The sequence below is a fragment of the Lepidochelys olivacea genome (assembly GCF_965140295.1).
Source record: "Lepidochelys olivacea isolate rLepOli2 genome assembly, chromosome: 11".
Taxonomy (NCBI): Eukaryota; Metazoa; Chordata; order Testudines; family Cheloniidae; genus Lepidochelys; species Lepidochelys olivacea.
The window spans coordinates 53,300,269-53,315,793 of NC_140421.1; the positions used below are offsets into that span (position 1 = coordinate 53,300,269).

Genomic DNA, 15,525 nt, shown 5'->3' on the forward strand with positions numbered 1-15,525 from the left:
TCATCGTGAACTGGATTCCTTTCCATCTCTTCATGATTTAGTAGTAAACTCTACTAATGAACTTGATAGTGATGTGTTGCAAACCACGAAGCAGCATTTGGAAAGCTTACAGAAAGATCTGCGTAAGTATTTCCCTGAACTGGATGGCACCTTTGAATGGATAAGGAACCCTTTGAACATTCATGATAAAACTTTGCCAAATAACCTCTCTGCTTCAGAAGAACAGCTCTTGTAGCTGGCTTCAGATAGCTTCCTGAAAACAAAATTTGAGCAAAATACACTGACGTCATTTTGATTGGGGGTTAGCTCTGAATATCCAGCTCTATTGGACAAAGCTGTCAAGTATCTTCCGCCTTTTCCCATCTTGTATTTGTGCGAGATCGGATTCTCTGCGCTAGCTGACATCAAAACAAAAAAATGAAATCGTCTTATTGACGTGGAGCCCCATCTTCATCTTAAGATCACAAACATCAAGCCAGATATCCCCACGATAGTGTCTGGTCAAAAGCAGTTCCATCCCTCGCACTGAATAGTTTGGTTTGTACTGAAAATTTTTCAATACCGAAATCGTAAGTATTAAAACTAGTGCTTTCTTCAGTAACCTAACCAAACCAGCATATTTTAATTTCAGAATTATACAAATTCACCATATATATAATATGCTGTTCTGCCAGACTGTTGATTCACTTTTATTATTTTAATTATTTTAGTACTATTTCTATATGTAACTATTATTTCTATTAAAATTTGTTTCAACTGTATGTAATATAATTTTGTATTTATTTCTAATAAACATTTAATCCAGAATGAAACTAATTAGGAGTGTGTTATGTGGCTATCATCCCCCCCCCCTCGAATTATCTTCACCGGAGAAGGGCTATGCTGGTAAGACACATGTCTCAAAAGGGGTACGCTGTAAGTTTGGGAAAAACTACTGTAAGTTTGGGAAACACTGGGTTAACAGAATCCTAGAACTAGAAGGAATCTTAAGAGATCTTCTAGTCCAGGCCCCTGCACTCAAGGCAGGACTACTATCTCTGACAGGATTGGGCATGGTGGTGTGTGCCTGCCTAGCTACTTGAGAGGCTGAGGTTGGCGGATTGCTCAGGGATTCTGGGCTGGTGCGCTATGCCAATTGGGTGACTGGTGCCACTGACAGCCTGGCCAGCGGGCGGCTCAAGGACTGACTAGTGATCGGCACTCTCTCTGTGAGGGCTGATGGACTGATCAATCACGGTGATCTCTGACAGGTGTTTGTCTAACCTATGTTTAATAACATAGTAAAAGCATCCTGATTGGCTAATAATTAAATCAGTGTTTTAATATCCTGTGCTGCGAAGAGCCACAGGATACACATTAAAGAGCCACTTGTGCTCATGAGCCTCAGTCAACTGCTCTAGTTCAGCCAGAAATTAAGGGGTCATTGCAAGAATCGCTTAGCAAAACTCTATGGCCTATGTTACCCAGGTCAACGATCATAATGGTCCCTTCTGACTTAGATTTTAAAGTCACTTAGGCTCCTAAGTCCCTCTGAAAGTTATTTCTCTAATTGTGCATGTTCTCTCTGAAAAGGTATGCAAGTATCCAAGATCTTTACATTTCATTTTTCATAATACTATGTTCTTAATCCAATGTTCCTTCATTATGCCCTCCTAAAATCTTGGGACCAAGTTGTACCCCTCTGTGTGTATTTATTTAGGAAAGGGATATGGTACTAAAAAAACCTCGGATCTCGGAGGAAGCAGGTGATGTAGGTTCCCAACCCTACATATCTGGAAAATCTGAAGAGATGGGAAGGTCCAGTTCTATAAAGGAGTGGCTTTTTTGTGTTTTGTTGTGGCACTGCCCCAAGGCAGCATAGTTCCTGAAGGACGCTGCCATTTACAAGTCACCTTACATGTCTGAAATCTCCCTACCTGTTCTTAAACTCTTTAGCCAAGACATCTGCACCCACTGTAGGGGAGAATACCATAGAGGTAAGCTCTTCTGTGGCTCTTGCTTTCACTACCTTGCCGGGCAAAGGAAGAGGATTAGCATGTACTAGGGCCAGGGTTTTTCCACTGACTCAAGGAGAGGTTTGGGGTCATAGGAAGGATCACTGAATCTGTGACACTGAATCCAGTCACTGGAATACTTTGTGATGCTGATGCAGGGGGGCTGTGGTCAGTATAATAGGATAGGATCAGTGTTGAGCTGAAGAACCGGTTCCTTCAGTCGCTCTGGGTCTTCGGCAGCACTTCGGTGACATGGCCTTCAGTCGCTCCGGGTCTTTGGCAGCACTGAAGGACCTGCCGCCGAAGTGCCGCCAAAGGCCCGGAGCGTGTGAAAGACCTGCCGCCGAAGTGCCGCTGAAGGCCCAGAGTGCTGCTGGTGAGTAAAAATTCTCAGGGGAGCTTCCCCAGCCGAGAGCTCAGGCGGGACGGAAAGGACGGTCCCGCGGGCCACAGTTTGCCCACCCCTTTAACATCCGGTTCTAAACCGGCTTCAAAATTTAACAACCGGTTCACGCTAACCGACTCCAGCTCACCACTGGATAGGATCAAGTAGCAGTCATTGTGACTTGGTCAGAGCCTGCCCACCGGTAGGGTGCATGTGAGGAATGAATTTTATTCCCAGCATGAAGTTCCACTTCTCAGGGTTTGTGCAAAGGATGGGCTTAACCTCACTTCATTCCTTTCTTTTTAAATAAGTTAATTCAGGCTTCCTGAAGGATGCATACTGGCAATTTTTCACTTTATTAAAAGAGAGAGAGAGAGAGAGAAGTTAATCTTAAACCTTTAATTTTGATTGATTCATTTTAAGAGTTAAAACAATCCCACAACCCAAAATCAATTGAGTTGCAGAGTCTATAACCCCTGAAATTTACTTACATTTCCACAACTCAACACTCCTGCTTGTCTACTCCCCCGCTAACTATAGCTGGGACTATATACACGGCCCCAGGTGGCTGTCAATGTCGCATACAGTCACTTCTGTGCCTTTTCTCTTCCCTCAGTCATGCCAAGTTCAACCCACCCAGAGCTCAGATCTGCATTTCTAAAGTCATTCTTACATAATTTCAAACCCTAGTGAAAAGGGTCAAAGACTTTTATTTTTTTAAACAAAACATAATTTGAATAATAAGCCCTGATCTCTAAGGAGCAATTGGTACCCAGCATCAAACTTACTCTTCCTCTTTTTTACATGAAAAACAACATAAACTCCTGGTAGCTTTACTGTTCTGGACCACTTCGTGAGCGAGTTTTGTTATTTGCCCATAAACTGACAGATACTTTCGCTGATTTTTGTACAGAAATTTCTGTACAACTGATTGGGGGGAGGCATAACTCAGTGGTTTGAGCATTGGCCTGCTAAACCCAGGCTTGTGAGCTCAATCCTTGAGGGGGCCATTTAGGGATGGGGCAAAAATTGGGGGGATGGGTCCTGCTTTGAGCAGGGGGTTGGACTAGATAACCTCCTGAGGTCCCTTCCAACCCTGATATTCTATGATACTGAAAAATAAGAACGTCTATGATTCCAGGCATAGGTTTGTTTTGCTGTTTAACTTAAGTCCCTGGGTGTTCAGAGCTACGTTGTAGATAAAACTTTCAAAAAAGTCTGAAGCCGGTTCACTTAAAAAAGGGGAATTTAAAGTAATTTCAGTCATTGCAACTGCCCCTTTTTTCCTTCTGGTTCGACAAACACATTTTCCTTTTTTGTTACAAACATCTGGCTGTTGCCTAATGCAGTACAGAACGCACCGCCAGAGAACAACTCATTCTATGTGCTGTCAAATGCCAAAGTAAACAACAAGCTTCCCCTGCCCCCCAACCTTTCTCAGTTATAACAGGTAAACAAAATTTCAAGCTGAAGTGTGATCTTCACCGTGGTAGTGCCCCCCTTTAAACTGCAAGCTGGAAGTTTCAGGGGGGTCGAGCAAGGCCTGTATTCAATCCGACTTTGCACGCTGCTGCTCTCCCGCCCGGTGGGACTCGTGTTGCTGCTCCAGGAACGGAGTGTCCCCCCGCGTACCGCTGCCTCTGATGGCGGGGAGCAGCGTTACCCCCTTGCCGGCCCTGGGGCACCCATCGCTGAGGGGACTGGGCTGAGGAAGGAACCTTGTGCCAAACCCGGGGAACAGAGGGCGGGTCCCGCGAGGCTCGCTGCAGCCCCGGGAGCGCCCATCCCTCCTTTGCTCCCCGGGCTTGTCTCGGGCCACTTCAGTCCCCGGGCCGCCCCGGCTCCCGGCAGGGCTGAGCTCGGAGCCCGCGGCGGCTTCCGCCCGGCGCTAAGGGCCCCGGCAGCAGGGCGGGCAAACAGCCCGTGGGCGCCTCCGTGCCCGGCAGCCGGCGCGGACCCCAGCTCGGCGTGCGGGGCCGGGCAGGCGGGCATCGCGCGCACTCCGCCCCGGGGCTGGCGGCGGCCGGGTCCGCGGGGACACTCACCCGGCTCCCGAGAGGAGGGCTCCGGACCCCGCTGTCACCGCTCCGCTGCTGCGCCGGCAAAACGAAACCGAGCCGGGAAACAGCAACAAAGCGAGAGCCACGCGGGCAGCGCCCGGCCCAATCCCGAGCCCCAGCCAATCCGCTGGCTCCGGCGGCCGGAGACCCGGCCGTTCCCGAAAGCGTCCTCCCCTCCCCGCTTCACCGCGCTCCTCCACAGCCCCCCTGCCCCCGCAGAGCCCCTGCACCCTCCCCGCCGCTCCACGGGGCGAACCGCCCCCGCAGAGCCCCTTCACACATACCCCCCCCGGCTCCACGGGGCTAACCCCCTCCCCCCGCAGAGCCCCTTCACACATCCCCCCCCCCGGCTCCACGGGGCTAACCCCCTCCCCCCGCAGAGCCCCTTCACACATCCCCCCCCCGGCTCCACGGGGCTAACCGCCCCCGCAGAGCCCCTGCACCCTCCCCGCCGCTCCACGGGGCTAACCGCCCCCGCAGAGCCCCTGCACCCTCCCCGCCGCTCCACGGGGCTAACCCCACCCCCCGCAGAGCCCCTTCACACATCCCCCCCCGGCTCCACAGGGCTAACCCCCACCCCGCAGAGCCCCTTCACACATCCCCCCCCGGCTCCACAGGGCTAACCCCCCCCGCAGAGCCCCTGCACCCTCCCCCCCTGCTCCACGGGGCTAACCCCCACCCCGCAGAGCCCCTTCACACATACCCCCCCCGGCTCCACAGGGCTAACCCCCCCCCCCCCGCAGAGCCCCTTCACCCTCCCCCCCGCGCTCCACGGGGCTAACCCCCCCCCGCAGAGCCCCTGCACCCTCCCTCCCTGCTCCACGGGGCTAACCCCCACCCCGCAGAGCCCCTTCACCCTCCCCCCCGTGCTCCACGGGGCTAACCCCCCCCCGCAGAGCCCCTTCACCCTCCCCCCCTGCTCCACGGGGCTAACCCCCACCCCGCAGAGCCCCTTCACCCTCCCCCCCGGCTCCACAGGGCTAACCCCCACCCCGCAAAGCCCCTTCACACATACCCCCCCGGCTCCACAGGGCTAACCCCCACCCCGCAGAGCCCCTTCACACATCCCCCCCCAGCTCCACAGGGCTAACCCCCCCCGCAAAGCCCCTTCACACATACCCCCCCGGCTCCACAGGGCTAACCCCCACCCCGCAGAGCCCCTTGACACATACCCCCCGCCAGCTCCACAGGGCTAACCCCCACCCCGCAGAGCCCCTTCACCCTCCCCCCCGTGCTCCACGGGGCTAACCCCCCCCGCAGAGCCCCTGCACCCTCCCCCCCTGCTCCACGGGGCTAACCCCCACCCCGCAGAGCCCCTGCACCCTCCCCCCCTGCTCCACAGGGCTAACCCCCACCCCGCAGAGCCCCTTCACACATACCCCCCCCCCGGCTCCACAGGGCTAACCCCCACCCCGCAGAGCCCCTTCACACATACCCCCCCGGCTCCACAGGGCTAACCCCCCCCCCGCAAAGCCCCTTCACACATACCCCCCTGGCTCCACAGGGCTAACCCCCACCCCGCAGAGCCCCTTGACACATACCCCCCCCGGCTCCACAGGGCTAACCCCCACCCCGCAGAGCCCCTTCACCCTCCCCCCCGTGCTCCACGGGGCTAACCCCCCCCGCAGAGCCCCTGCATCCTCCCCCCCTGCTCCACGGGGCTAACCCCCACCCCGCAGAGCCCCTTCACCCTCCCTCCCCGGCTCCACAGGGCTAACCCCCACCCCGCAGAGCCCCTGCACCCTCCCCCCCTGCTCCACGGGGCTAACCCCCACCCCGCAGAGCCCCTTCACACATACCCCCCCCCGGCTCCACAGGGCTAACCCCCACCCCGCAGAGCCCCTTCACACATACCCCCCCGGCTCCACAGGGCTAACCCCCACCCCGCAGAGCCCCTTCATCCCTCCCCCCGCGCTCCATGGGGCTAACCCCCCCCGCAGAGCCCCTGCACCCTCCCCCCCTGCTCCACGGGGCTAACCCCCGCCCCGCAGAGCCCCTGCACCCTCCCCCCCCGCTCCACGGGGCTAACCCCCACCCCGCAGAGCCCCTTCACCCTCCCCCCCGTGCTCCACGGGGCTAACCCCCCCCCCCGCAGAGCCCCTGCACCCTCCCCCCTCCCCGCTCCACGGGGCTAACCCCACCCCGCAGAGCCCCTTCACACATACCCCCCCCCGGCTCCACGGGGCTAACCCGCACCCCGCAGAGCCCCTTCACACATACCCCCCCTGCTCCACGGGGCTAACCCCCACCCCGCAGAGCCCCTTCACACATACCCCCCCGGCTCCACAGGGCTAACTCCCACCCCACAGAGCCCCCCCCCACTGTCCTGCTCCACAGCGCTAACCCGCACCCCACAGAACTCCTTCACCCCCCGCCCCCGCTCCACAGAGCTAATCCCCACCCCACAGTGCGCCCCTGATGGGTTCCACAGAGCCCACTCCACAGCGCTAAGCCCCACTCCACAGAGCCCCTTCTCCCCGCCCGGCTCCACAGAGCCCCTTCTCCCCGCCCGGCTCCACAGAGCCCCCCCACACTCCACAGGGCTAAGCCCCCCACCACACAGAACCCCCTCCTCCGCTCCACAGGGCTAACCCTCACGCCACAGAGCCTCTTCCTCTCCACACTGCTCCATGGGGCTAACCCCCGCCCTACAGAGCCCCCTGCCTCCCGTCCCACTCCACAGGGCTAACCCCCACAACCGTCCCCACTGTCCTGTTCAATAGGGCTAACTACCAAGCAGCAATTTCCACTCACCACATTCTGCTTATTCAGATGTGTTGCAATCAACTTTCAGAAACTACCTAGTTCAGTTGGCAGCCATAGATTGACCTTTGAGTACAGCCTCGCCTTGTGCCATGTCTACTTAAGAGATTTACAGGGAGTTCGAAACGTTTTTATTTGTCACTATTAATTCCTCAAAAAGGGGTCAAGAACATTTTAACTGCTGCATGTGCTAAAAAGAAACCCATTCATGAGCATGTTTACAGCACTTACAACCTTCATGTTTGAGAATTGTAGCAAAAAGATGACAGTAAATCAATAAACCACCAAATTCCATGGGAAAAATCATTTCAATGCAAGTTCTCCTCACTAGCTTTGAATTTTAGTGGTGCATTGTATGACAACTTGCTTGTGTTGCACCTCTTGCAAACTTCGGTTTCACTGTTGCATTTTGATTTAAAATAAAATAAACCTTTCCCTTCCAGTGCCCCATGAAGTTTTTTGATATATTGGTTTTTTAAAAAGGCATTCAGTAAAAAGCTGCACTAGTTTTGCTGCACAGTGCTGGTGCCATAGCTTTAAGAAACCCGATAGTGAAACCTAACCTTGACATTTAGACAGAGAAATTAAGGGCCCATATTGCAAATTGCTGTGTGCCCCCAACTCCTGCTTAAGTCACAAGAGGAAGGTTTCTGTCTTTCAAGAGAAAAAGACTAGAGTATTTTAGCATGACTATTTTAGGGCTTGCCTCACTGACCGCTCAGTCTTGCTGCCATTGAAGTCAATAGCAAAACTCATATTGTCTTCAGAGAGGCATGTGTCAGGTCAAAGTACATACCACAGAGAGACACTTCTCCAAGGTACTAATGGAGGATTTTTGACAGTTGGCTTGAGGCCCATACTTTTCATGAAGCCTCTTAATTCTGCTTGGAGACTGGGAGGGGAAATTATTTAAAGTAGTTTCCGTTTGTCATCAGCATTTTTATTTGTTTTTGAATCTGTTGAACAACTCTGATTGTCAGCTTTGTTTTCGCCAATATAAATCTGTAATAAGAATTCCCATAGAAGACAAGCTGAATGTAGTTCTTTTGCTTTGTCAAGTACAGTGGTTCCCAAACTTGTTCCGCTGTTTGTGCAGGGAAAGCCCCTGGCGGGCCGGGCCAGTTTGTTTACATGCCATGTCCTCAGGTTCGGCCGATCGCGGCTCCCAGTGGCCACAGTTCGCTGCTCCAGGCCAATAGGAGCTGCTGGAAGTGGTGGCCAGCACGTCCCTCGGCCTGCGCCGCTTCCAGCAGCTCCCATTGGCCTGGAGCAGCGAACCGCAGCCACTGGGAGCTGCGATCTGCCAAACCTGCAGACGCGGCAGGTAAACAAACCGGCCCGGCCCGCCAAGGGCTTTCCCTGCACAAGCGGCAGAACAAGTTTGGGAACCACTGGTCTAGTAGATGATCCAAATATGATATTTTTTCAGCAGAGGACTTACAGTTCCCACTTTTAAAACAGTATGTTCTGGGAAAAACTCATAAAGTTGACATCATGATATTTGCATTAGCCACAAAATGTATTAGGTTTCAGAGTAGCAGCCGTGTTAGTCTGTATTTGCAAAAAGAAAAGGAGGACTTGTGGCACCTTAGAGACTAACCAATTTATTAGAGCATAAGCTTTCGTGAGCTACAGCTCACTTCCTCAGATGCATATCGTGGAAACTGCAGCAGGCTTTATATATACACAGAGAATATGAAACAATACCTATTCCCACCCCACTGTCCTGCTGGTAATAGCTTATCTAAAGTGATTTCCAGCACAAATCCAGGTTTTCTCACCCTCCACCCCCCCACACAAATTCACTCTCCTGCTGGTGATAGCCCATCCAAAGTGACAACTCTTTACACAATGTGCATGACAATCAAGCTGGGCTATTTCCTGCATAAATCCAGGTTCTCACATCCAGTCCACACAAGAGATCCACTTCCTGGACACTACAGTGCTAATAAACAATGGTCACATAAACACCACCCTATACCGGAAACCTACTGACCGCTATTCCTACCTGCAAATCCGCACAGACACACCCCTGGAACCCCGACCTGGGATATTCTATCTACTACCCAAGATCCATAAACCTGGAAATCCTGGGCGCCCCATCATCTCAGGCATTGGCACCCTGACAGCAGGATTGTCTGGCTATGTAGACTCCCTCCTCAGGCCCTACGCTACCAGCACTCCCAGCTACCTTCGAGACACCACTGACTTCCTGAGGAAACTACAATCCATCGGTGATCTTCCTGATAACACCATCCTGGCCACTATGGATGTAGAAGCCCTCTACACCAACATTCCACACAAAGATGGACTACAAGCCGTCAAGAACACTATCCCCGATAATGTCACGGCTAACCTGGTGGCTGAACTTTGTGACTTTGTCCTTACCCATAACTACTTCACATTTGGGGACAATGTATACCTTCAGATCAGCGGCACTGCTATGGGTACCCGCATGGCCCCACAGTATGCCAACATTTTTATGGCTGATTTAGAACAACGCTTCCTCAGCTCTCGTCCCCTAAAGCCCCTACTCTACTTGCGCTATATTGATGACATCTTCATCATCTGGACCCATGGAAAAGAAGCCCTTGAGGAATTCCACCATGATTTCAACAATTTCCATCCCACCACCAACCTCAGCCTGGTCCAGTCCACACAAGAGATCCACTTCCTGGACACTACAGTGCTAATAAACAATGGTCACATAAACACCACCCTATACCGGAAACCTACTGACCGCTATTCCTACCTGCATGCCTCCAGCTTTCACCCTGACCACACCACACGATCCATCGTCTACAGCCAAGCTCTGCGATACAACCGCATTTGCTCCAACCCCTCAGACAGAGACAAACACCTACAAGATCTCTGTCAAGCTTTCTTACAACTACAATACCCACCTGCAGAAGTAAAGAAACAGATTGATAGAGCCAGAAGAGTTCCCAGAAGTTACCTACTACAGGACAGGCCTAACAAAGAAAATAACAGAACGCCACTAGCCGTCACCTTCAGCCCCCAACTAAAACCCCTCCAACGCATTATTAAGGATCTACAACCTATCCTAAAGGATGACCCAACACTCTCACAAATCTTGGGAGACAGGCCAGTCCTTGCCTACAGACAGCCCCGCAACCTGAAGCAAATACTCACCAACAACCACATACCACACAACAGAACCACTAACCCAGGAACTTATCCTTGCAACAAAGCCCGTTGCCAACTGTGCCCACATATCTATTCAGGGGACACCATCACAGGGCCTAATAACATCAGCCACACTATCAGAGGCTCGTTCACCTGCACATCCACCAATGTGATATATGCCATCATGTGCCAGCAATGCCCCTCTGCCATGTACATTGGTCAAACTGGACAGTCTCTACGTAAAAGAATAAATGGACACAAATCAGATGTCAAGAATTGTAACATTCATAAACCAGTCGGAGAACACTTCAATCTCTCTGGTCACGCGATCACAGACATGAAGGTCGCTATCTTAAAACAAAAAAACTTCAAATCCAGACTCCAGCGAGAAACTGCTGAATTGGAATTCATTTGCAAATTGGATACTATTAATTTAGGCTTAAATAGAGACTTGGAGTGGCTAAGTCATTATGCAAGGTAGCCTGTTTCCTCTTGTTTTTTCCTACCCCCCCCCCCCCAGATGTTCTGGTTTAACTTGGATTTTAACTTGAAGAGTGGTCAGTTTGGATGAGCTATTACCAGCAGGAGAGTGAGTTTCTGTGTGTATGGGGGTGGGGGGATGTGAGAACCTGGATTTATGCAGGAAATAGCCCAGCTTGATTGTCATGCACATTGTGTAAAGAGTTGTCACTTTGGATGGGCTATCACCAGCAGGAGAGTGAATTTGTGTGGGGGGGTGGAGGGTGAGAAAACCTGGATTTGTGCTGGAAATCACTTTAGATAAGCTATTACCAGCAGGACAGTGGGGTGGGAATAGGTATTGTTTCATATTCTCTGTGTATATATAAAGCCTGCTGCAGTTTCCACGATATGCATCTGAGGAAGTGAGCTGTAGCTCACGAAAGCTTATGCTCTAATAAATTGGTTAGTCTCTAAGGTGCCACAAGTCCTCCTTTTCTTTTTGCAAAATGTATTAGAAGGTTTTGAATTCTGTGCACGTGTTCTTGGGACAACCCAATTAAAATAAGGGTTGTGTTGCCAAAATTATGTCTCTGGGCACTGTGCACACGTAATGGGGAAATTCTACTTTGATTTATAATGGAATAACAGATTGAAAAGGGTGGAAACCAGTGCACTGTTTGACCCAATTTGCTAATAAAGGCCCCAATCCTACAATGTGCTCTGTGTGGGTCAGCCTCTGCATCTATGGAGCCCACTTCATGGGTTGGAAAGCAGTATTCCTCCAGTGGGGTTTCATCGGATACGTTAATGCAGAACAGGGCCTGTTATATGTGCATTAGCTTTAACTTTCCATTTCCTTTATTGTGTTGTATTTTAATCACAATCTTAATTTTATTTGAAGATGGGTTTGTATTTGAATCTTACAAATAATTCATGTTAAGCACTATTAAGAATAGAGATGATATTCTTTGTGGGAAATGCCTAGCTAGCACAATGGGATCCTAACAGGGGGCCTGTGGGTGCTACCACCACATGTTAAACAATAATAAAAATAAAGTAAGAACCAGGACCAATGCCCAACTAAGTAGTTAGTCTTAACTCATTGCACTATGGTTTTAGTCACCCAGCTCCCATAGACACTAATGGCAGTTATAAAGCTTAATCCCTGTCCACCTAATTGAGAATATAGCCCTGTGATTTTTGCTGTTATAAGAACCAAACCATGACTTGTCAATCACAGATTTGTGGCCAGTGACCATGAACCAATTATAAGTACAAAGGTACATATGACAAAAGTATATAGCTTTGTACTCCTATGGAGTACTGTGGGACCCCTTTCTCAGCATTGCCCCTCAGTTTACCCATGTTACAGCTGTCCTGTTTTTTTAAGATCACTGTTATAGTGCATTGGCTAAAGCAGGGGTGGGCAAACTTTTTGGCCCGAGGGCCACATCGGAGTTGCACAACTGTATGGAGGGCCAGGTAGGGAAGGCTGTGTCTCCCCAAACAGCCTGGCTCCTGCCTCCTATCCACCCCCTTCCACTTCCTGCCCACCTCCCAACCCCCGACCCATCCAACCCCACCCTGCTCCTTGACCTCTGACCACCCCCTCCCAGGACCCCCCGCCCCAACCGCCCCCCAGCACCCCACCCCCCGCCACTCCCTGTCCCCTGACTGCCATGACCCCTATCCACACCCCCGCCCCTAACTGCCCCCTGGGGACTCCACCCCCTATCCAACTGCCCCTGCTCCCCGTCCCCTGACTACCCCCCCAGCACCTCCACCCCATCCAACCACCCCCTGTTCCCTGACCCCTGACTGCCCCCTGGGACCCCTCACTCCCCATCCCCTGACCATACCAGCTACGCCGCCTCGCTGCCCAGCAGGAGTGTCGGGCCAGAGCGCTGGCGGTGCAGTGTGCTGAGGCTGCGGGGGAAGGGGAACAGTGGGGGAGGGACTGGGGGCTCAAGGGCCAGGCAGGACGGTCCAGCAGGCCTGATGTGGCCTTAGGGCCATAGTTTGCCCACCTCTGAGCTAAAGCATTGTTTACAGTATTGTTGGAGCAGTGTGTGTCCCAGGATACTAGAGAGACAAGATGAGTGAGGGAATATCTTTTATTGGGCCAACTTCTGTTGGCGACAAGCTTTCAAGCCCCACAGAGCTCTTCTGCAGGCCTTTTCCCAGATGACTTGTCTGCTAGGGTTGGCAACCCTCCAGGATTGTCCTGGCCGCTCCAGGAATTGAAGATTAGCTTTTAGTTAAAGGTTGTTACAAGGAAGAGGGAGAAAAATTGTTCTCTCTTTAACCTCTGAGGATAGGACAAGAAGCAATGGGCTTGAATTGCAGCAAGGGCAGTTTAGGTTGGACATTGGGAAACACTTCCTTTTGGGGTGGTTAAGCACTGGAATAAATTGCCTAGGGAGGTTGTGGAATCTCTATCATTGGAGATTTTTAAGAGCGGGTTAGACAAACACTTGTCCGGGATGGTCTAGAACAGTGGTGGGCAACCTGCGGATCTGATTGCGGGCTGCGAGACATTTTGCTTTCGTTGACTGTCCGCAGGCACGGCCCCCGCAGCTCCCAGTGACCATGCTGGCTCTGCTTCCCACAGCTCCCATTGGCAGGGAACTGCAAACCGTGGCCACTGGGAGCTGCAGGGGACCGAGCCTGTGGATGGTCAACGTCAGCAAAATGTCTCTCAGCCCGCAATCAGATTACCCTGATGGGCTGCATGCGGGCCGCAGGTTGCCCACCACTGGTCTAGAACTTAATCCTGCCCTGCGTGCAGGGGGACTGGACTCCATGACCTCAAAGTTTCTTCCAGTCCTAGGATCTGAAGCACTTGTCCAGAAGCACAAGCTTTACAACCCGCAGCAGGCTGCACAGCCTGATCGCATCTTGGCAGGCACCGAGGGCCTGGAAACACTGGCTGGCCTCTGGCCGATTGGCTGACGGGGCCAGGGAGGCAGGAGGGGTGAGCGAAACCGGGAACAGCTGAGCCACGTGGTTTCTGAGAAAGGACTCCTGGAACTAGAAGGCAGTGATTGAGAGGAAAGCGAAAGTTAAAGCAGCCTGAGGCGGGGAAATGGAGGTTACCTTGAGCAGCTGTGTCCCTGGCCCTGTGCCCTCGCTGGGGAACGAGCTGATTTCCCCCCTTCCCTACTGCATTCTGTTAGCTCGGTGCTTGACCAGCTAGCAAAATAGGGTGTTTGAATCATTTAACAAATGCTCTGCCTGAAAATCTGCCAGGCCGCTTGACTGCCTGGTGCATTTTTAGCCGGTTGCTGTGCTTCCGGCCTTTGCTGTCATTTGAATGCTTGACTTTTCAGCCTGATGCTGCTCCTTCAAGGTGTGCTGGAATAATACAGAGGCACCGCCTGCAAGGAACGTGGCCAGCTGAATATATCCGCATCCTCCTGGCAGCCTCGAGCCCTTTCAATGCAAAGGATTCCAAAGCAAGTTTACACCAATGACCCATGGAGTGCCATCAGTTTTTAAGCAGAACACCCCCATTGCTTCCTCCTTGGTATGGCGTGGTGCACGTACAAGCGTCACTGAACTGCAGCCACCTCTGGGTTGGAAGATGGGTGTCAGGTAGTTGCCAACACATGTCAGGATGCTGGTGGAAGAGAAGTAACATAGTTTTTGTTTATAGACAGTGTTTGTCACCAAGACACTGATTAAAAGGGCAGAGACACAGGACCAGTATTTTGAAAACAGCAAAAGCAATTTTGATCCATCGTAAAAATACAACCATAATATCTCCTTTGTTGTTGCAACATGATTTTGCAATTCTTCTGTTGGTAATAAAACTAGAGGTGTTACATATGTGTTAATAGAAAATTGGGGTGGAAATGAGCTATTGTGGATTTTATTAAGCACTGACAATGTGCTTGACACTACTATACACACAATACAGACACTCACGCCAAATCTAGACAAGATGGATTCAAAGCAGACAGGATGCACTGGGAAGTACAGAGGAGGAAATAATCATGATGGTTTTGTGTGTGTGATGACTTATTGACTCATTTTTTCTGGGTACTTGTGGAAGAAGCGACCTTTCACGAGGGGGGTTTAAGTTATAGAATCACTGGTTGCCATGCCATGGTTAGGTTTGCAGCTATACTTTCTTTCCAAATCTTCTTATACCGTCATTATTTCCCCTAATTTTTAGTAAGGAATGAGCTTATTGCTCTGAATATTTTCGGGTTTCCTCACACGTAGAAGTTTTTTTTTCTTAGAGTTTAAAAACTCTACGATAAAGAGCTGTCAAATAAGACACTGTGAAAAATGACCCACTTTTTACATTTGGAATAAAACATCTCATAGTTTGTCAACCACCAGTTAAACACATGCTACGCTGGCATTTGTTGACATGTATATTGTGGAAGCTAGACATAATTTGATTCTGAACTGCTTAAACTGTTTAAAATTAATTACAGGTTAACTGTATGTGGATGGAGGCAAACTTCACCAGATTCTGTATTATACAGTGGGAAGAAATAAGATGCAAAGGGTTAAAAATAGGACATACAAATATAGTTGGCCTTTCCCATTTCTAAATTTATAACTAAGATTTCCATGTAAGATACAGTAGTTTTTGACTGCTGAACAACTACAGCCAGAAAGCAAAAGAACGTTCCTTATTATCTTCCCTGACAATTAACGTCATTCCCTCACTGGATTTTCTGATAGTTTATTTTTGTTTCAT

At 51.1% G+C, this 15,525-nt stretch overlaps 1 protein-coding gene across 2 annotated transcripts in view; it reads right to left on the minus strand.

Annotated features, from left to right (window-relative positions):
* Positions 1–4,568, minus strand: part of STAT1 (signal transducer and activator of transcription 1) — a 43,384-nt gene extending 38,816 nt beyond the window's left edge. For both annotated transcript variants that reach the window (XM_084643285.1, XM_084643284.1), the window contains exon 1: positions 4,425–4,568. The gene's annotated coding sequence lies outside the window, so the exon portion shown is untranslated. The remainder of the gene's footprint in view (positions 1–4,424) is intronic.
* Positions 4,569–15,525: the final 10,957 nt, after the last annotated feature.